The following is a 21960-nucleotide window of genomic DNA, read 5'->3' on the forward strand; positions in this document are numbered from 1 at the left end:
CTTCTGGTGTGTTTGAAGACAGTGACAGTATACACTAAATAAATATTATTATTATTTTTAATAAAAAGATGGTTAACCAAATACAGCAAGATGCTAGGATGAAGGTGGAAGGACAAACTCCTGCAAGCTGTCCCCTGACCTCCAGGACACATACCTACATACACACGCGCACACACACACACACACACACACACACACACACACAGAGTAAATAAGTCTAGCCCAGAATGGGGCATACAGTTAGTGCTCAAACTAGCCTCCTTCCTCCCTCACTGAGGAAGCCCAGCTCAAGCTCCTGCCATGTTTCAAAGGCTCTTGCTACATTCTCAAATGCAGACTCAGGTGTGCAGAACATGCCCCAGTGGAAACATTTGAGTTGGGATAAATTTTCAACGAGCTTTAAGAAACTCAGCCAAGAACAGAAAACGTACTTTTATAAATTATCTGTTAACATCAGGAGAGAATTCTAGGAGAAACGACAACGCGGTACTCAGGCAAAAGCACTACAGGCATTACCACAAGAGGTCCTCAACTCTCAGGCCAACACTCCGAGGGGATTTGCACTCACAGATATGGCCTCGCTGCTGGTCATGCTGGAGTGGTCTACCTTACTCTTTCTTCCCTCAGAACCCACTGGAGGGAATGGCAAGCCTTGGAGGATGTCATGACATATTCTCAACTTGCCTCACTGACATCTCCATCTCCTGCCCCCAGACTCTGCCTCCCACTCCCACTAGCCTCTTCTCACATGTCCTGGGTTTTGCTTTGCAAGGCTCCCTTTGCCGCCAGACAGCATCCCCATCAACCAACGATCCCACCTCCTCCTACCCCTAGTGATGCTGAGCCCCGGGTTCTACTTCTAGCAGTTCTAAACAAGCCAGGCGTGGCAGTTCCAGCATTTGGGAGGCTATGACAGAATGATCTCACAAGTTCAAAGTCAGCCCGGGCTACACTGCAAGACCCTGTCTCAACAAAAACAAAAACACCAAACAAAACAACAACAAATTCCAGGCAATTTCACAAGCTCCTGTTTATAAGTCCAACATCACTTGAGACCATGATATTCACCTTTGTATCAGAGTTGGGCCAATGAAAGGTACATGGTAAAAACTTGGTGATTAAATGAAGAGATGAAAAGGGGAAATTTTTAAAAGAGCAGAGGAACCCCTGACTTCACAGCTCTGGGATCTACAGGAAACAATAACAGCATTGAGCATAGACACTAAAAGAGCTGCCTGTGCCTGGGTCACTGGCTTGTGAAGCTAACTAAGGCTTGGGAGGCTGGGGATAAGGAGGCAAGACTAGGAAGCATTCTCTGTCCAGCCCCTGAGTCCTGTGACACGTCTGTGGGTCCTTTCCTTCCCTCTGAGCCCAGGTCTACATGGTCTTTTAGGTCAGTGCCTGCACAGGGTGAAAGCGGCCTGTATTTCCATGTGTAACAGTCTCAGCCTACAAAGGACTGTGCTGAATTAGAAGTTAGATCACATTGATTCTGTCTCAAGCCACGCACAGCAGAGACCCTCACCCTTCGCCCCATGGCTCTCTGCAGTGCTAAGGACGGGCGGGAACACTTCTCCAAGGATGCCCAAGTGGCCTAGTGCTTGTACCTTTGGTGGGTCCAACACCATTAAAAGTGGTTGGTCCATTTCCTCCCAAATCTTAGCTGGCAGGTTCCATCTAAGGTTGCAGAAGGGAGATCTATCATGTCCTATTACAAATGGGGGAGGGTCACAGTGTGGGTTCGGGATGCGCCATTCAGAAGAGAGGGAGGACGGAGTAGATAAGGGACCTCATCCACCAGCAAGATAACGGGGATCGAGTGACAAAGGAGCTGAGAGCATGGCTGGCGATGGGAGAAAAGAAGAGCATATTAAAATTTAAACAAAGCCCACCCCAGGGGAAACAACCAGGCTCCCTCTCCTAACCTGCGCCTCTCTTTTCTAGCTTCAGGTTCATATAAACTGTAACGTCGCCCTTCTCTTGGGGCTGCGGTTTATGCTTTTGTTTTTTGTTATCCAGTCGGGCAGTGGCAGCTGGCAGATTGGCTCTCTTGGGGGGGAGGCAGTTTGGGCCTCCTCAAGCCTATGGTCTTTCCAGGCAGGCTTGAAAGAAGACAGAACTCAGCAGGCTGGGCCCAGGGCCTCAGCTTGGCAGAGGGTGCAGAAGGTAAGGAGAGTTTTTCTGACATGTGCACATGGCCAAACACCGGCCTCCATGCCAACAACAAAAGGGTCTAAGAAAGATGTTAGGAAAGGAAGGCGCCCAAAAGCTCCCACCAACTATCAGGACAAATGGGCCATGCAGAGCAGGGAAGGAAAAGGAGGAAGAGCCATTCAGGAAAAGGAACAGGAAGGCCCAGTTTAGCCTGCACGAAAGCTACTTCCTCAAGAAAGTCCGACGAACTTCCTTCTCTTCTCTTACCCGTAAGTGTGTGAGGGGCCCAAGTTTGGGCAGAAGCCTACACAGGATATAGCATCAGCTCCTTCCACTCCAGAGACCCAGTAAGGCCAGCCTCAGCATCTTCCTAGAGTTAGGACAGGATGTTTGTTTTAGGTTATCTCCCTATCTCCCGTTTCCTGAGAGTATCCATTCAGCCCTAAGCCCTAGGAAAAGGTTTCCTGGGGAACCACAGAACTGACTGCTGCCTGAGGTTAGAAAGGGCAACGCAGGGGCCCAGACCTGGAGCACAGGGTGCAAAATAGAGGCATAAAGATAGAACTTTCTTCCCTTAAGCTAACAGAGGCCAGGAATCCAGGGCTTTTGCTATGTATGTGGAAAGGACTTGGAAAGAGTAGTTTTTAAAACGTATAATCCGGAGGCTGGAGAGATGGCTCAGAGGTTAAGAGCACTGACTGCTCTTCCAGAGGTCCTGAGTTCAATTCCCAGCAACCATATGGTGGCTCACAACCATCTGTAATGAGATCCGATGCCCTCTTCTGGTGTGTCTGAAGACAGTTACAATGTACTCATCACATATATAAAATAAATAAATAAAATCTTTTAAAAAAATAAGTATTAAAACGTATAATCCACCAGGCGTGGTGGCGCACGCCTTTAATCCCAGCACTCGGGAGGCAGAGGCAGGTGCATTTCTGAGTTCGAGGCCAGCCTGGTCTACAGAGTGAGTTCCAGGACAGCCAGGGCTACACAGAGAAACCCTGTCTCAAAAAACCAAAAACCAAAACCAAAACAAAACAAAAATGTATAATCCCCCAAAACCCAAAAATAAACACACAACAGTGTTAAGGTTGGTGTTCAGTGAAGAGGAACCAAAATGCTATGGGTATTTCTGCAAGGAGATTTTAACAACCGAACTTAGTCCTTGAGGGGAATATGGAAATGAAGGTTTATAATCCCTGGCCCTCGGGAAGCTGAGGCAGGAGTGTTGCCAAGAGTTTGAAGCCAGCTAGGCTACAGAGAGTTCCGGACTAGTCTGGACTACAAGGAGGGACTCTGTCTCCAAAAACCACCCAAACACTGCCACCCAAATAGAAAACAGTCTAACTGCAGAAGACTAAATCTAAGTCCTGGGGCTGGGGGCTGCCTTATTTGGTAAACTGCTTGATGTGCAGATATTTAGGTTTGAGTTTGATTCTCAGCAGCACCCGGCAGGCAGGGGGGAGGTGGGGGGAGACAGACAGGCGGGTGGACAGAGACAAGGCATCCCCAGGGCTTGGCCAATCGAGCTAATTGGTGAGCTCCGGGTAGAAGGAGAGACCTTGTCTCAAAAACCAAGATAGACAGCGATCGAGGAAGATGCCCGATGCCCACCGCTGACTAAAATGCCATCGACTGGCCCGGAGAGACGCTCTAAATCCTTTGTAGTGGCTCTAAGGAGAATGTTTAACCCAGAGAGGATTTTTAATTAAAAAACTCATTTAACATTTGTTAATTAAGTAACAAGATGGTACAAACAGTACAATCTCATATTTTGAATTAAAAATTTGCTGAAGGGGTGAATATATACTCTCCCTTTAAAATATTTAATAATTATAGATCTTTTTTGGCCCATTTATTATACTAATGTTCTGCAATAAACTTCTTTGTAATAAGAAAAATGGCCATGCTGGGTAGTGGGTGTGTCTTTAATCCCAGCACTTAGGAGGCAGGGCAGGTGGATATCTGAGTTCCAAGGCCAGCCTGGCCTACAGAGTGAGTTGCAGGACAGCCAGGACTGCACAGAGAAACCCTGTCTCAAAAAACAAAGCAAAACAAACAAGCAAACAAACAAAACCCTACATTTGAGTCGTTCCAAGGACTAAGAAGAATGTTCCAGACAAAAGAATTTAGAATTATCCAGAAGGTCCCAGTCAGTGCAGCCTGGGTGAATCTCCAATACAGAGCCACACAATCCTCCAATTTCTTTTCTTTCTTTCTTTTTATTTTTTGTTTGTTTCTTTTTCAAGCCTTAGCTGTCCTGGAACTCACCCTGTAGACCAGGCTAGCCTCAACAATCCTCCAATTTCTGAAGGCAAATTCTGAGGCCACGGCCCCTCTGCCGGCCCTGGTGATGAGCGCAGAGGTAGTGAGGCTGAGGAGTTGAGTGGGAGAAGGCAGAGCCCATGTCTCCTGCCCTTTGTTTGCAGAGAGGGAGAATGACTGGTTCCACAGCTAGGGTTCCCTGCAGTCCAGCCACTCGGCCGACCTCTGCAGGAGTGCATTAGAGGCCTGCACAGCAGTAGTCTAGTCTATCTTCCACTGAGAGGTAAGAGGATCGGGAGTTTATGGCTAGCCTAGGCTACACAGCCAATTTAAGACCAGCTTGGGCTACATGAGACTTCATCTCAAAAAAAAAAAAAAAAAAAAGGTTAGGGGGCAGTTTCTGTGTTGAGATTTGTGGGCAGAGATATTCTCTTTAAGTTCTGTAAAAGAAACAGAACACTGCCCGCACTACGGGAACGTTTCCCCAGATAAAGATGGAGGAGAGGATGGAGAAAAAGATGGCCATCGCGTGTTTAGAGCACCATATTAGGAGTGGCCCTCATTCAAATGTGTCCTGGAGCCCAGAAGAATAAACTCCACACAGCACAAACTTCATTATTCAAGGGTCAGGAAAACCCCAGAAGCAAGGGAGGCGGCTGGATGTCTCAGGCCCTGGTCATGATCAAAAGCAGAAAGCATTAAAAGTCCATCTCAAGCATCAACAAGCATCTATTAGGGAACACTTGCTGGGCACCTCCTCTCCATTCACACACGCAGCTCCATCTCAGGGTAGGAAATTCACATGGTAATGGCACTGAGATGGACCATCAGACACAACAACAGGAAGGTGGGATGGTGGGATGTGTCCCCAGGCAAGAGTATTGTGCACATCAGCTCAGACACAAGGATGCCAGGAACTTCTTATCCCTGTTAGCATCACAAGAAAGAGCCCAGCCTCTCTCAGAAAAAGCAGCCACTCTAAGTGATCCCACACACCAGGACCACTGGCATGGGATGGATCTCTTAAAGACACCAAACTCTTCCCCTGGGTGAAGCTGGGTAGCCTGCAAATTAGTCTTGCACTACACATGGCCGCCTCCTATCTCTTAGCTCTCCACCCAGTTTTTCTCCAGCAAAGGAAACGCAGTCAGTACCCTTCCTTTGAAAAAAAACAATGCAGCAATAAGCTGGCCTTTAATCCCAGCACTCGGGAGGCAGAGGCAGGCGGATTTCTGAGTTTGAGGCCAGCCTGGTCTACAAAATGAGTTCCAGGACAGCCAGGGCTATACAGAGAAACCATGTCTCGAAAAACCAAAAAAAAAAAAAAAAAATTATCCTCCTGATCCTTCTCTCCTCCTACAAGGTCAGTCGGTCTCTCTCTCTCTCTCTCTCTCTCTCTCTCTCTCTCTCTCTCTCTCTCTCCCCTCCTTTTCCCTTGGTTACTTGCCTGGCCTTGGTCCTTGGGGCCAGTGAACTCACCCACCCGAGAGCAGCTTCCCAATAAACCTGTCTTTTAATAATAATAATGATATAAAAATCTTCCAAGTACTAAGTGCCTTTAGCTCTGAAAACTTCTTGACCATAAAACAAAGTAAAGGCTTCAGAAAACCAGGATGTGATCTGCCTGGGTTCCTGGCAGTGGCCGACACCTCCCTGAGGCCAGTTCACAGACAGTAAGTAGTCAAAGCTTCCTTGACATAATGCTGAAGTTCAGACGCTCTGATGAAAGCTGGCCACTTCAAAGCCGGGATTGCAGAGCCCATCTCTAATCTCCCGCATTGTGTCTGATGCAGCCGGCAGAGCATAGGGCTTGCCTTCTCCATACATTGCCTGAGCTTTGCCCTGGAGACACAGGCCGGCTGGAGAGGCAGGAATAGAAGTTTACACACATTCAACTGGTAGATGGGTGACCACAGGCTCCTGAGCAAGGAAATGTCAGTTTTAAAAAGAGGGGGGCATGATGGCATAAAGAAGCACTCAGATTTCTGAGTTTGAGGCCTGGTCTACAGAGTAAGTTCTAGGACAGCCAGGGCTACATAGAGAAACCTTGTCTTGAAAAACCAAGGGGGGGGGGTTGGGGGGTTGCAGAGGAGAAACCGGGAAGGGGGGGATAACATTTGCAATGTAAATAAATAATAAAAAAAAAAAGGAAAGGAAAGGAAAAGCAAAAGAGGGTAGGGGAGGAAGAGGAGGAAAGAAAGAATTGGGCTGGAGAGATGTCCCAGTGATTAAGAGCACTAGCTACTCTTCCTGGACATGGATTCCCAGCAACAATACTGTGGTTCACAACCATCTGTAACTCAACAGTTGTAGGGGATCTATACACAATCTTCTAACCTCTGTGGGCACTACATGTATGTACACATGTATGTGCATGTATGTACACATGTATGTACATACATGCAGACAAAGCATTCTTGCGTGAAGAGAGCTGGGTGAAGTAGTTTACTCCTTCCAGTAGTCCTAGAACTTCGAAATCTGAGGAAGGGGTTGCTGAGTGTGAGACCAGCCTACACTGCACACTGAATTCCAAACCAGCCTGTGCAGTGGGGAGACACCTTTTCTCAAGAGCGGGTGCACTGGGGGGGTGGGGAGGATCTGGAAAAAGGAGCCCAGTAATTCTGGAGTCCAACTAGATTTAATGCTAGCTTCCAAATCTCCGTGAACATAGACTGAGTCATTTCAGACCTCCAAGCTTCAGTCCCTCAGTCTATAAACGGGGAAGCTTGGGCTGATGAGATCGATGCCTCGGGGAGAGAGAGGCGCTTCGAGAGCCTCACCGAGCTGGAGCCCTGGAGCCTTGGAGCCCTCATAAGGGTCCTCCGACCTCCACCTGTGCACCATGGCACACACGCCTTCCCTCCAACACATATCACACACACACACACACACACACACACACACACTAAAGAATTCTTTAAAAACCCCGATAAGCTTGCACAAGCTCAGAGAGTGCCTGAAAAGAACCTATCTGAAAGGCTGAGAACACCTGGGAGACCCCACCACCACATCGACTGCCATCTTTCTATGTTACCAGGTAGTATATGCATGAGGCACAAAATTCAAAATGCTCCTTCCCCAGGGAGAGCACTGTTATAAGTTTCCAAAGCTCAGCCAGGCACTCTGCCCCTTGTTTTCTCACTTAGAAAGACCCCTCAGGTCACCCCAAGAGTACATGGGCACATAGCAGGACCTCATTTCTTCCTACGAATATGACTGCAGGGAACAATCACATGGTGGTAGGGATGCTGTTCTCTGCTGACGGAGGTTTGAGGGTCTCCACCCTCTCTTCTCTTTCCCTTTCTTCCCCACTACCTCCCTTGTTTGTTTTGTGTGTGTATGTGTGTGTGTGTGTGTGTGTGTGTGTGTGTGTTTCTCCCTGAGACAGGGTTTCACAGTGTAGCTCTTGATGTCTTAAAATTCACTGTGTGAACCAGGCTGGCCTCAAGCCACCTGTCATCATTTTATAGTGTGTTTCTTGCCACTTCCTGGCTTCTGCTGGGGCCTTGAGCATGCCAGGCCAGCAACCGACCCCAGCCCCTACATTATGAGAGCTTGCTCTTAAGTTCCTTTTTCCTCTCTCCCAGTTCATGGCCAGCTACCTCTATCTAGATCTTGTTGTTTCTCTCCACAGCCCTCCCATCTCTTCACATCATTTGCGAGCCAAGAGTTGATACCTGGTGTTACAGCAACATTCATAAACAGCACTGAAATGTTGGTACCACTGACTGTGGGAGGGAGACTTACCTAAGAAGCACCTTTCGGGTGGGAGAGATGGCTCAGTGGTTAAGAGCACTGTCCTCTCTTCTGAAGGTCCTGAGTTCAAATCCCAGCAACCACATGGTGGCTCACAACCATCTGTAATGAGATCTGATGCCCTCTTCTGGGGTTTCTGAAGACAGCTGCAGTGTACTTACATATAATAAATAAATAAATAAATAAATAAATAAATAAATCTTTGAGCCGGAGCAAGTGGGGCCAGAGAGAGAACAAAGAAAGGAAAAAAAAAAGAAGCAGCTTTCAGTGTAGCCAAGGACACTGAGCACCTAAGAGGTAAGCTTGACTAGTCCACAATCTTAGGACAGGTGATATTATTATTATTATTGTCATTATTAAGAGTAATATTGATTTTACCATAAACTCTATTCAGTCAATATGAGTCTATTAATCAATGACTCTTCCCAACAGTGAGTGAGCCAGGCACCAAGACTCCAGAAATAAGTAACATGGTGCCAAGCTTTCAAAAAGCTTGGAGTTCAGTATTTAAGTCTGAGCCCTACATCCCCTGCCCCTGCCACACACACAGCTAACAGGCAACAGTGGCTTAGTAGCAGGGAAAGGCCAGCTGGATGCAGAATGCCTATCATCCCAGCACTATCAGGATAACAGACAGATGCAGAAGTACCATCCTACGCTGGGGGCTACCCTGGACTTCACTGATTCCCTGACCTTGTCTCAAAAAGCAAGCAAACTGCTGGTCATGGCGGTACAGGACTTTAATCCCAGCACTTGGGAGACAAAGGCAAGAAGATCTCTCCAAGTTCCAGGCCAACCAGGGCTCACAACATAGTGAGACCCTGTCTCACAAACAAGCAAGCAAAAAAGCCAAACAAATAGAAAGGAATATGGAGGAAGTACTCTTCGTGGAGTATGGAGAAACGTAGTATGGAGAAAACACAGAAGATATGCAGTGTGCGTTCATGTGTACAGGTGTACATGAGTATGTATGTGCACACATGAGTCTTCATGCGCAGCACAGAGGGCAACCTTAGGGACCTCAGATACAGCCATCTTTTTCTCTGAGAGGGTTTTTCATTGGCCTGTCTCCTCTCCCCAGAACTGAGAGTACAAACACTACACATGACTTTTTCTTTACTACCACAGCAGGCTTTGGATACATGGGTCTTGGGGATTAACCACTTTACCAACTTTATTGCCTCCCTATCCCAACAAGCAGTTTTAAGTAGGCCTGACAAAACTAGGACTTTGGCTTAAAAGAGAAGGCGTTTGGCAACAAGGCATCCATTGGTGCACAAAGCAGGGTGTCAAGGGAACGAAGGAAGCTGGTTCACCATGGGTGGGGGTGGGCATCAAAAAGGGGGTGCTCCTTGGAGACTCTGGGTGATTGGCAGGGCCTTCTGTGTGTGTTGAGTTCTGCTCCTCCAAACCGAATGTGGAAAGTTCTTTTTTGTTTGTTTGTTTGTTTTTTTTTTGAGACAGGGTTTCTCTGTGTAGCCCTGGCTGTCCTGGAACTCACTTTGTAAACCAGGCTGGCCTCGAACTCAGAAATCCACCTGCCTCTGCCTCCTGAGTGCTGGGACTAAAGGCGTGCATTACCACGCCTGGCTAAAAGTTCTTAATAAACAGATGGGTCTATAGGACGAATACCTGCTAGAAGGAAAGATACCCTCCCTGAAACAATATGCTTGCCTGAGTTGGTATGATGGCTCAGGCTCAAGCAAGTGCACATTCTCACACACACACACACACACACACACACACACACACACTAGCACGCACGCATAAAAATGCTTTTCCTTAACAGCACCTAATTAATTTGTGGGATTAAAGAAAGACAAGAAGCTGGGCATGGTGATGCACACCTTTGATCCCAGCACTCAAGAGGTAGAGGCAGAGGCAGGCAGATGTGGGAAGGAGGCCTGGCCTACAGAGCTATATACTGAGACCCCGTCTCCAAAGAAGAAAAAAGGAAAGAAAGAGAGACAGCTAAACTACTGTGACAAACGAACGTGAACAGGAACAGTGGGGACTTTCTATAAAGCTTTTCAAATTCCTTGTATTGTGTATGTGTGAGTGTGTGTATGTGTGTGTATGGGGGGGTTGCTAGGCATGACAGTGCTCACCTTTAATTCCAGCACTGAATTTGAGGCTAGCCTGGATCTACATACTGAACTCTAGGACAGCTATGGCTATGTAGAGATCCTATCTCAAAAAAGGAAAGAAATGAGAAAATTAGGTACATATAACCAGGCTCTGGGAGGCACAGACTAGAAGACTACTACAAGTTTGAGGATGGCTTGACCTATGTCTAAGATCCAGGTCAGTAAGAGCCAGACAATGAAGCCCTGTCTCAAAACAAAACAAAGGGCTGGGGGTGTAGCTCAGTTGGTGGCGCAGGCTAGCATAAAATGCAGAATCCCACCCCCAGCACCACATCTGGATGGGGACACATGTGTATCCCAGCTAAACATATAAAACTACAGCGAAGCCGGGCGTGGTGGCGCACGCCTTTAATCCCAGCACTCGGGAGGCAGAGGCAGGTGCATTTTTGAGTTCGAGGCCAGCCTGGTCTACAGAGTGAGTTCCAGGACAGCCAGGGCTATACAGAGAAACCCTGTCTCAAAAAGCCAAAAAAAATAAAACTACAGCGAATGTAAATGGCCTGAACTCACTTATTAAACAACACAGATGTCAGAATGTGTCACAAACCAAAGGCAAGCAGTCCAGCTGTGGGCGGTACCTGGGGCATGTGGCCAAGGTAGAGAGGCCTCACCACTCAGGCTGAACCAGACATGTGGAAGAAAGCTGAGGACTTTGGCCAGGGCACCCAAGTGCAGCAAGGACAGACAGGGGGAAATGGCAGAGATAACAGGATCAGAGAAGGAGCCGTGATAAACCATATCCAAGCAGGCCAGGCTGTCCCTGACAGTAACCATGTCAGGGAGGAAGGGAGGGAGAGAGGGCAAACGGATTCTAGTGTAAAGGGAGCCACACAGGAAAGGAATCTGGAGACTGGCATGCCCACAAGTGTAGACAGAAAACCAGAGCCCAGGATGAGGGAGGTCCACTCCTACAGAGGCAGTCAGTCTGGGCAGGACATGATGGGAGGGCAGGAGGAATAGCCTAGGGAGGCAGGCCCAGGTTCTCAGCTTGGGCAGGGGTGAACAGGCCCTATTCCAGTAGGGCTGTGTGGAAGGACAAGTCACAGCATTTCTACAAGTGGTTGGAAGCTAATAGAGTCGCCAAGATGGGACAAAGCATTTGTCAACCAGACAGTCTGTGAGATTAACCAACCACACCACTGGCTTCCAAAGGGTACCTGACAGTTCTCGAGAGGCCAGTTGGTCGAGGTCGGCAGGAAGACATGCTGGTGTGACCCATAATCCCAGCAGTCAAGTTCGCCTGTGGTGTTTTACCAGACAGGCAGAACTACTTTCACAACCAGGAAGGTACGCCATCACTGTCCTCCTGGAAATGGGATGGTCACCGGGGTGGCACCCAAGCCCACGCCCTTTCCCACCCCCAGACAATCCACACACAAGCAAAAGTCATCATCAAAGTTAGTTTCTCATTAAATCTGGGCATTCTTGCTTTCTATATCCATCTTTCCAACCTTATTTTGATTCTGTAGCTCCTAGCCCAAGATACGGAGGGAAGATGGTTGGTTGGGCCATAGTGATCTCTTATGCTCAATTCTGACTGCTTGGAAAATCCAAGGACTTCCCACAGCTCTCTGCGCACTCCCAGAAATAAACACACAATAGAGCATATATATTTAATACCAGAAACCCGTACAATGGCGGGTGTGAAAGACAGAACCGAAGCCCTCTTAAAGGCTGCCCCACTTCTGAGAGTGACTTGACCCCGTTTGCAAACATGGTATAAGGAAAAACCATACGCATAAAAATTCAGATAGCGAAGGAAGGAGTAAGGGAGAAGACAGAAGGCCTCTGTGCTGCGGTAAGGCACTGGGGGGTAGGGGAAGGGTGGGCTCTGGGAGCACCATACATTAATTAGGAGGTAATAAAACCAGTCATTTCACCTTAGGATGCTGCTGACATGCATTTGGCCAGCTTTGGTTCTAACACCCTTTAATCTGTTCTGTTTGGGGATCTACCCCAATTTCCTCTTGCAACCCCTTCCCCTAATTCAAGGGTGCAATTCTTCAAAGGCTTTTTCCTTCCAGAATGTTTAGTCTTCAAGGCTGCAGTAATCTTGTTTGCTAATTCTTTGCTTTGCAAATAAGATGTTGGACCCAATGGTGATCTGGGTTTTCAGAGGCAGTCTGGGAACCTGGCCCCATCCCATCTCTGTTTCCTTAGGAGAAACCTTCCTGTCACAACACCTGCCTGATTAGAAGCCGCTTACTAAGGGGGAGGAGTGGGGTTCGGTAACCTCTCTCTCTACTACTACTACTAAAAAAAGATCTCACCCTTATCCCACCTGTGTCCAGTGTTTGCTACATGTGACTTCAGGACAGTTATTCTATTTAAATGAACTAATTTAAATATCTAACCAGTGCTCCAAACAGTAGTCTGCAGTCCCAGAACTCAGGAAGTGTAGGAAGGGGTATTCAAAGTTCGAGGCCCAGCTTCAGCTACATGGCAAGCTGGAAGGCAGCCTGAACTATGCAGTTCTTTCTCGATGTCCACTCCCCACAAAATAAATGAATAAATATATAAGCTGCTAGACAGTATGTAAAGTACGTAGAATTGTGCCCTGCACACAGTAAGTACTGTTCAATCAAAGATCTGGGTGACACCTGCTTGGGAGGCTGAGGAGGAGAAGGATATGAAGAATGCCTGGGCCGTATAGCAAAGCAAATTGAAGGTTAGCAACTTAGTAAGACCTTGTCTCAAAATACATTTAAAAGGGGCCAGGAAGCCGGGTGTGGTGGCCCACACCTTTAATCCCCCAGCACTTGGGAGGCAGAGGCAGGCGGATTTCTGAGTGTGAGGCCAGTCTGGTCTACAAAGTGAGTTCCAGGACAGCCAGGGCTACACAGAGAAACCCTGTCTCGAAGGAAAAAAAAAAGGGCAGGAAGATGGCTCTGAGGATAAAAGTGCTTGCCACCAAGCCACCAACCTGAGTTTAATCCCCAAGACCCCCATGGTAGGAGGAAGGCACTGACTCCCACAAGATGTCCTCTGACCTTCAGACCTCCACACACACCCTCCACCACATAATAATTTTTTAAAAATGAAAGTGAAAGGAAAAAAGAAAAAGAGCTGGGGATGTAACCAGTAGTCTTGCTCTTGCCTTGCGGTCACAAGACCCTGGGTTCTATTACCAGTACCGAGCCCAGTCTAGACCAGTACTTCTCAACGTTCCCAATGCTGGGACCCTTTAATACAGTTCCTCATGTTATGGTGCCCCCCCAACATAAAATTTTTTCACTGTTACTTTGTAACGGTGATTTTGCTACTGTTATGAACTGTAATGCAAACATCTGACATGCAGGCTATCTGATAGGCAACCCCGTGAAAGGGTTGTTTGACCCCCGCCCCAAGGGTTCACAAACCACAATTTAAGAACTGCTACTCTAGAGCCAAGGGCTCCCTGGAGCTAATGAGGACAGAAATCTTCTTTCAGAATACCATGCACATAACCTACATGACTTCAGGGAGGAACCCCAAACCCCGACTACAAGCACCCATGTCTACCCCCCTCCCTGCAGTGACTTCAGGAAGCCTGGGACAAGGTTCTGAAGCAACTCTGAAAAGACCAAGTTTGAAAGCAGAGATCCACTAAGCAGGTTCCCCGTGCGGTTTTAACTTCCACTTCTGGCAGAAACCTTATACCTCCCTTCCCTAAAGCCCTTTGACCTTGCACGGCTTCTTACTTCAGGCTAAATCTCCCTGCGTGCAGTCTGTGGCACAAAGCTCCAATATTTCTTACAACCCACTCTGATACTTCTCCAAAGCCCTGACAGTGCCTGAGTGCTTACTAGGGAAAAAGGAGAGCCCCCAGGAAGGCAGTGCAGGGGTGAGAGAGAGGCTCTGGCCCTCCACAAGCTTGGTGACAGCACAACGCTCCAAAAGCTAAAGGTCGGAGCCGCCAGAAGGGACCTGTGACATTGCCTAATTCCCTGCTACGTGCCAGAGAAGTTGTTGCAGGTCACACCAGTCCTTGCCTGCAAAACGAACAACCTCCCAGTTCAGGACTCCTGTACACCTGAGCCACCTCCTTGGTACTGGGGTTAAAATGCTGCCTCAGCAAATCTTCGGGGGGTCGGGGGGCAGCAGTCTGCATTTCTACCCAGCTCCTAGGTAACCACCCAGGGAACAGTAAGATTTCTATCAAAGTGAACAGACCAAGTCAGACCAGATGGTATGTGCCTGTAATCCTGACAGTGGCTGTGAACTTACGGCAGCACATGCCTGACTCCCAGCGCTTAGCTTCTAAAGGAGGATCAGGTGTTCAAGACCACTCTCTGAGCCACACAGCAAGTTGAGGCTACCGTAGTTACTAAAAACAAACAGACAGAAACCCACCAGTAGGGGAGAGGCGCTGTCAGCAGGACAGCTTTGCAGGTTAAGGCACTTACTGCCAGGGCCAAAGAACCTGAGTTCCTCCCCCCAGGATCCACACAGCGGAACTGACTTCCACACAACGCACCATGGCATCCTTGTGCCCAAACACATACATAATAAATAAAGTAATAAAATGTTTGTAAAGGCTTTGGGGCTAAACTTGTCCACGCTGTCTAGCCCCTCCCATTATTACCCATAGGGCCTTTCTCTTCTTTACTGTCTCTATTTCCAAAGAAAGAAAATAACAAAGCATACCCCCCCTGGTCACAAAGCCCTCCATCCGAGCTGCCTCAGATATCCTTCAGGAACCGTCCCTCCACTCCTCCCTCCCTAATTATTGGCTCCTATGCCTCTGAACTTTTTCCTTTGAAGCATTATAACAACTATAATTAAAGAGTATTTGTGTAATTATTCGTTTAATGTCTGTCTCCCAGACAGACGGCAAGCTCCGGAGGACGGGATAGCCTAGCGCCCAGAACCACGGATGCCCATAAACAGCTGCTGCTAGGCTCTGCTCTTTGCTGGGCTAGCACACTGGGCGTTACACCTGTGGGACATCTGCTGGGGACCTCAAAGCAGATGGTGACCGCCTGTGTGTGTGTGTGTGTGTGTTCCTATATGTGGGTGCATTTGTGTGTGCAGGTGCACAGATTTGCATGCAGAGGGAAGTCGGATGGTCATTTTTCAGGCACCATCTACCTTGCTTTCTTTTTTTTTTTTTTTTTTTTTTTTTTGGTTTTTCGAGACAGGGTTTCTCTGTGTAGCCCTGGCTGTCCTGGCACTCACTTTGTAGACCAGGCTGGCCTCGAACTCAGAAATCCACCTGCCTCTGCCTCCCGAGTGCTGGGATTAAAGGCGTGCGCCACCACGCCCGGCTCTACCTTGCTTTTTTTGAGGTAAAGTCTCCTGGACTTAATAGGCTGACCAGCCAGAGAACCCCAGCAATCCTCCTGTCTCCATAACCCCAATTCTGGAGTTACAAGTATATGCACCATAGAATTCATGTGGGTGCTGATCTTTAGCTCACAAGCACTTTACTACCTGGGCCACTTCCCCAACCCTCAACAGTACATTCCTTAGCTTTAAAATTCCCACCAGCCCGGCGTGGTGGCGCACGCCTTTAATCCCAGCACTCGGGAGGCAGAGGCAGGCGGATTTCTGAGTTCGAGGCCAGCCTGGTCTACAAAGTGAGTTCCAGGACAGCCAGAGCTATACAGAGAAACCCTGTCTCGAAAAAACCAAAAAAAAATAAATAAATAAAATTCCCACCAGTTTAAATATATTCCAATAGGGTAGGACTGTAGCTCAGCGGTACCGCGCATGGGCAGAACCCTGGATCTGTCTCCTCCCAGCATCACCTGTGTTCATACGTGTGCACATGCATTTAAATTCTTGTCAAGGGCAAAGATAGTCCTGGTCTGGTGCTGCTACTGGGGAATAATTAGTCCCTGGAAAATAAGCACACCCTTTCAGTCCTCACTGGTCACTGGCTCAGCATGAAGGCTCTGCTGCAGACTGACCTACCTCTCTCTCTCTCTCTCTCTCTCTCTCTCTCTCTCTCTCTCTCTCTCTCTCTCTAGTGTGTGTGTGTGTGTTTATGTGTGTGTAGCCATGGCTGTCCTGGAGCAGCTCACTCTGCAGACCACGCTAGCCTCAGATCTCAGAGATCCTCCTGCCTCTGCCTCTCATGAGTGTTGGGATTAAAGGGGTGCGACACTATCGCCCCTTGACAATCTGTCTTTTAGCTTCTCTTCCACTAACCTTTAAGGAGAACCTAAAGGCTTAAGACTCAGCTCCATCGCAGGAGTGGAGAGGCCTGACCACGTGATCATTTCAGGGAAGCAAAGTCAGCAATTAGGCTGCCTGGGAAAGAGATACCAGCTGTGCCCCAGGTCAAACGACTTAAGGACTCTGTGAGGTTTCCCAGGTCACCAAAGGCGAATAGCAATGCGTTTGCCAGCACCCTCTATCTATATATAGATAATATATATTATCTATCCCATAGTCCTTGAGGGATTTTAATATATATATATGTATACTATATATATGTATATATATAATACATATATATATATATGTATGTGTGTGTGTATATATATATATATATATATGCATACTCCTGGACCAGAACACCTGATTCTATTATTCTCCCAGTGTCTGAGCCCAATTCAAAGCCTCTCTATTGTCTTGTCTTGTCTCCACCCTGTGGCTCCACCCATTCAGGATCCACTCTTTCCCACCCCCTCCTGCCTTACCTGTCTGCAGCTTGTTTGAAACAATGAATCACGGCACAACTCTGCAGCTCCCATCAATCACGGCCCTGTCCCTGCCTCTGTGTGTCATGGCTGAGCTCCTCCTGGGAGGGAGATGCTTTTCCTAATGTCCAGGACATCACTCAACAAGTATTTAGGAAAGGCCAACTCTATATTAGTCTCCCAAGGGCTTAGCAGTGGACAAAACAAATAAGCAATAAATACGTAAATGAAATAATAAGATGGTGTGTGTGTGTGTGTGAAATCCATAGATAGCCAAGATCTCTGCCCTATTGAACAGACCAGCAGATCTAATCCCTGAATGGGGAACAGCTAGCAGAGGCCCTTCCTTCTTCCCCCATTCTTCTTCCCCTCTGGTCAACCCTAAATAAACCAAGCATAAGTACAAAGTATGAAGAAAGTATCCAGGATCAAAACCCAGTAATTTGGGAACATCCTGATGACTAAACTTCTACTCTGCCATACTGCTAGACTTAAAGAAGTCGGTGTTAAAATAGCAAGCTCTCCCAATAATTGCCCTGGCCTGCCCGGCCATCCAGAGCAACGTGTTCGGCATACCTAGAGAATAGGGCAATGTTACCTCAGCCTGTACACGTCCTACCAGGCCACGGCTTCATGTCCTCACAGCCATGTTCTCTGAACTATGTGTGGCTGGGAAGCCTTAGCAGCTGTAAGGATAGTGGTCTTGAGGAGAGAGAAGTACTGGGAACAGATCCCAGGGGCTCAGACTTGAGCGGCTACCTGACTCCTGGGATGATCTTTATGCCTCGGTTTGTTTTTTAAACAACCTCTCTAAGGTCTTCTAGCTTTGAAATCAAAGGAATGGCTCACCCATCCTTCACAGAGGCCCTCAGATTCAGAACCCTTCCTTCTGCAAACTGAGTAACTGGCTTGAGGCCTAGCCTTGGTAAGATCTGAGGGATTGTGGGTGACCATGCTGAAGGAGGAACCTGCACCAAACATCATCACTGGTGCGGGGAGTAGTGGGCTTTTCCACCTGTTCCTTCTGGAATGCAATGGATTCTTCCTCATAGTTTTCCAGGATTCCAATGGCTCTCAACCTTCCTAATGCTGCCAGTCTTTAATACAGTCCTGGTGACTTCCAACCATAAAATTATCCCATTGCTATTTCCTAACTTCATTTTGCTACTGTTATGAATGTAATGTAAATATAGGATATGTGACACACACACCCCCAGGGGCCGAGACCCACAGGTCATCATTTCCTTCTAGAAAAATAAAAAATAAAAAAAAGCTATGCTAGAACCAGGCCTGGTGGCACATACTGTAATCTCAGCACTTGGGAGCTTGAGACAGGAGGATTCCCAATTCACAGTCTGCCTGGGCTAGGTAGTGAGACACTGTCTGAAAAGAGCAGCCTTGCTAGAATATCTCTCCACCACCCTGCAAACCTAAACTAAAAGCTCATCAAAATCTCTAGTGATCCCATTATTCATTCCTCCAACCCAAAAGGTATTCTAGACCTTGTTTGTTTCCTTGGCTCTAGACAGGGAGCCTAAAATAAAATGCCTGGTTGTGACAGAAGGGACCTGAGTACAAACAAATGCCTGGTACACCATGGGGCCAAGGGTCAGCTCAGAACAGCTCGGAGAAGACAACCAAGGCACTCTAGATGACAGTCTGTCCCCACCCCAACTCACTGAAACTCTTGGCACACGGTCACTTGGGAAACCAGGCCAGACTGTCCACTCTCCCTACCCCACAGAAACAGCTCTACACAGTGCCCTCCGGCAGCAGAGCCAGCTCTGCAAGGTGGCTGGAGCTGGAAGTTATCAATTCAAGGTTGTGCTCCAAGAACAGCAGGTGCCCGGCCCAGGGTTACTTGTGGGATGAGAGCGCAGACAAAAAAACCACTAAGCCAAGGTCTCCAAGGTAAATGTGCTTTCAAACAAGTGAAAAGGTGATGGTCAAAATCAAAACCAGACAGGCCCATCAGCTTTGATAAGAATACACTTATATCTAAAGACGGTAAGGACCAGCTCCCCCTTCTCAGGCCAGCTCCATGGATCTTTGAAGGTCCCTAGGAGGGCCTTCCCGCCCCCCCCCTCCTGTTCCCATACACCAGTTCTTCTCTTCGGCAGAAATGAACTTTGCTTTTTTACTTACACACGTACAAAGGCAAGGCTGAGAGGGCAGCGTCAAAGCTGGCTGGATGACCCCCAACAGCACAAAGTCCTCCGCACACCTGTGGGGGAGTTTTGTGAGCTTCCGGGGTACCCACAGGGACTAGTTAAGTCTTCAGGTGGACAGTGGCGGAGAGTTTCCATTGTGAACGGAAAGAAAGGTGCTCAGGATGCCCTTCGAAGATAGGGCACAGGGCCCGCAGGTCAAGTGTCCCCTCACTGGCAGGCTGGCCACTAAGACCGTGAAGGAACTCCGCAGTGTCCGGATGAAAACACACCCAGACTACTGCTCGGCCTGGTCGGAACCATCTCGCAGGGCGTAGAGATACATTAATGACCCTTTTGGATTAGTTAAAGCCCACACAAGCACCTCCCTGGCCTCTTAAATCTTCCCAAACTACAGTTTAGACTGGAGGGAAGCAGTTGCAGGGACCATAAAAGTCATCTTAAAAGGCAAGTTGAAAAAAAAAAAAAGAAAGAAAACCAACAACCCGCTACGCACGAGTTAGCAAGTCCGCAGCTGGGGCGGAGGGGTGGGGGGTGGCACCGAGGCCAGCTCGGTGGGGTCTAAGAGTCGTGGAAGGAAGACCACCCGATTCGGGGGGCTCCTCCGTCTGACGCCGACGATCACGCCCCACAGCTCCGTCCAATTAGGAAAATGACCGCGAGGAGAGGGAGAGGGGGCGGCGAGGAAGGGAGGCCGAGCCACGGGAGGCTCGAGATCTGCCGTGGGGATCTGCCCACCGGTTCCCGGCCCGGGGCGAGCACCTTCAACAGGTCGGAGACCGGGCCACCGAGGTGGGCCCGGGTCCCGCGCTGGGGACGCCCGCTGCCCTCGAGGGGCGCCCGGCACGCCAGCTGCGCGCTGAGCCCTCGCCACCCTGCCGGCCGGGCCGCGCGGCCACCCCACCCGCTCCCGGAGTAAAAAGTTTGTGGGCAGCCGCAGGGGCGGGGCGGCGAGGGGTGAAACTTTGAGTCCCGGGCCGGGTGCGGGGGGAGCGTCCCCGAGCGCCGCGACACCCACGTGCGGGCCGGAGACCGCCGCCGCCGCCTCCCCGGCCTCCCGCGCCACCGCCGCGCTTTCCTTTCATTTTGCTGCTTCTCTGCCTGTGCTTCTCTCTCTCTCTCTCTCTCTCTCTCTCTCTCTCTCTCTCTCTCTCTCTCTCTCTCTCTCTCTCTCTCTCTCTCTCTCTCCCCTCTCCTCTCTCTCTCCTTCCCTTCCCCCTCTCCTCCCTCCTCCTCCCCCCCTCCAGACGCCATCTCTCCCTCTTTCCCCTTCTCTCGCTCCAGCTCTCCGGCATGAGGGAATGTGGAAGTGAAAGGAAAAGACGACATGTTTGCAGCGCGGCTGCGGGCCTGCGCGCCGCCGTCCCCCGGGAGAGGCGGGGGGCGGGTCGACCGCGGCCGCAGCGACCCACCCCCGCGCCCCCAGCCACCCCGCCGCGGGCCGCCCGGGGGCTGGCGGGGCCGCGGGCTCGCGGGACACTCACCCTGGGTCCGGGCGCGGCTCCTCGCGCTGGGGGCCCTCGGCTGGCCGGGCCGGGCGGGCCGGGGGCTCCTGCTGCCCACCGCCCGGGTTGCAGCTGCGCGCCGCCTCCACGCGCGCCCGCCCTGCTCTGCCACCCTCCCTCCGGCTCCTCTCTTTCTCCCCCTCTCTCTCTCTCCCTCCTGCTCTCTCTCGCGCTCGCTCGCTCTCTCGCTCGCGCTCTCTCCCTCCCTGGAAGAAGGGAATGAGGCAGGGCTGACGTGAAGGGATGCTAAACAGCTCCTCCTAAGCCTGCTCGCAGAGGAAGAGAGACAGAAAAGCAGCCCTTTTATCTCTCTTTTGTTTTCTCACTTCCTTCCACCCCCCCAGCACCCCCCTCTCCTCGGCCCAAGTTTTCTTTTTCTCTTTCTACCGCAGAGAGGGTTTTTCTTCTTTTCTTTCTCTTTCTCTTGCTGCAACTCTCCTACTCGAATTGCAAGCCTGGAGGCTTCTCTTTTTTTTTCTTCCCCTTCCCTCTTTTCTTCCTCCTTCCTCCTTTATTTCTCTAAAAGGGTTTTGTTTGCTGTGGGAGTTTCGTTTGAAAATCGAGTCACGCCTTTTTCCTTCTTTTCTTTCTCCCTCTCCCTCTTTTTTTTCCCCTCCTCTCAGCAGAAAAGGGGAACAAAGATTAACAAGCGGGGGAAAAGGGAGCGTCAGAACCTCGCATGAAAATGGGGGGGCTGTCCCTGCCAGGCACAAAGGGGGCTCCAGAGAGCAGCCCCCCAGGAAGTCTGGGGTGCCCTATCCCAAATAAGAGCTAATGGGGGTTGGGGTCGGGGGAGCCCCTGAATACAGGTTAGGGCTGAGCCTGCCCCCTCCCTAGTCAGGAGTGGAAGCTGGGGGGTGCTCTTCACTTAATATATTTTTTAAGTGGGCAGATGGGACTTAGAGCAAACGTCGCCGCAGAGCCCTCAACAGTAAAGAGCCTTTAAACAGCTGTTCGCAGAGCCCTGGACGGTCAGACTCGAGGGAACGGCCCCGGCTGCTATCTCCGGGACCCGGGTGCGAATGGGGTTCAGAGGAGTTCGGGGTCCCTTTCATCCTCCCCAAGCCCAGGGCCTAGGCTCGACCCCGGGGTGTACTGCTGGAGGGCGCCGAGGCGTGGTCGTTCGCTGAGGTCTGGGCCCTTGTGGCTCCCCGCGGTGCCCGGGGTTCGGCATAGCCTGGCCTCCTCCCAGCTCTGGGACAGGCCGGACACCCCGCCTCCAACCTCCCGGACACCCGCCACTCAAGAGCTGCGCCGCTCGACTCCGACGCATGGGCGGGTACGGAGCCCGCGGACAGAGCCGGGCAGTGTCGCCACCAAGGGTCAATTATTCATG

General features: G+C 49.7%; 1 protein-coding gene across 3 annotated transcripts in view; it reads right to left on the minus strand.

Moving 5' to 3' along the window:
- Znf710 (zinc finger protein 710) overlaps window positions 1–21304 on the minus strand; it is a 67418-nt gene extending 46114 nt beyond the window's left edge. Inside the window, exon 1 of one of the 3 annotated variants that reach the window (XM_021167274.3) lies at window positions 20604–21304. The gene's annotated coding sequence lies outside the window, so the exon portion shown is untranslated. Of the gene's footprint in view, window positions 1–19096; window positions 20240–20603 lie in introns of those variants that run through there. The other 2 variants (XM_029480178.2, XM_029480177.2) reach the window with 2 other exon arrangements.
- Window positions 21305–21960: the final 656 nt, after the last annotated feature.

This window comes from Mus caroli, unplaced genomic scaffold (genome assembly GCF_978045245.1).
Source record: "Mus caroli unplaced genomic scaffold, Mus_caroli_1 scaffold_8, whole genome shotgun sequence".
NCBI lineage: Eukaryota > Metazoa > Chordata > Mammalia > Rodentia > Muridae > Mus > Mus caroli.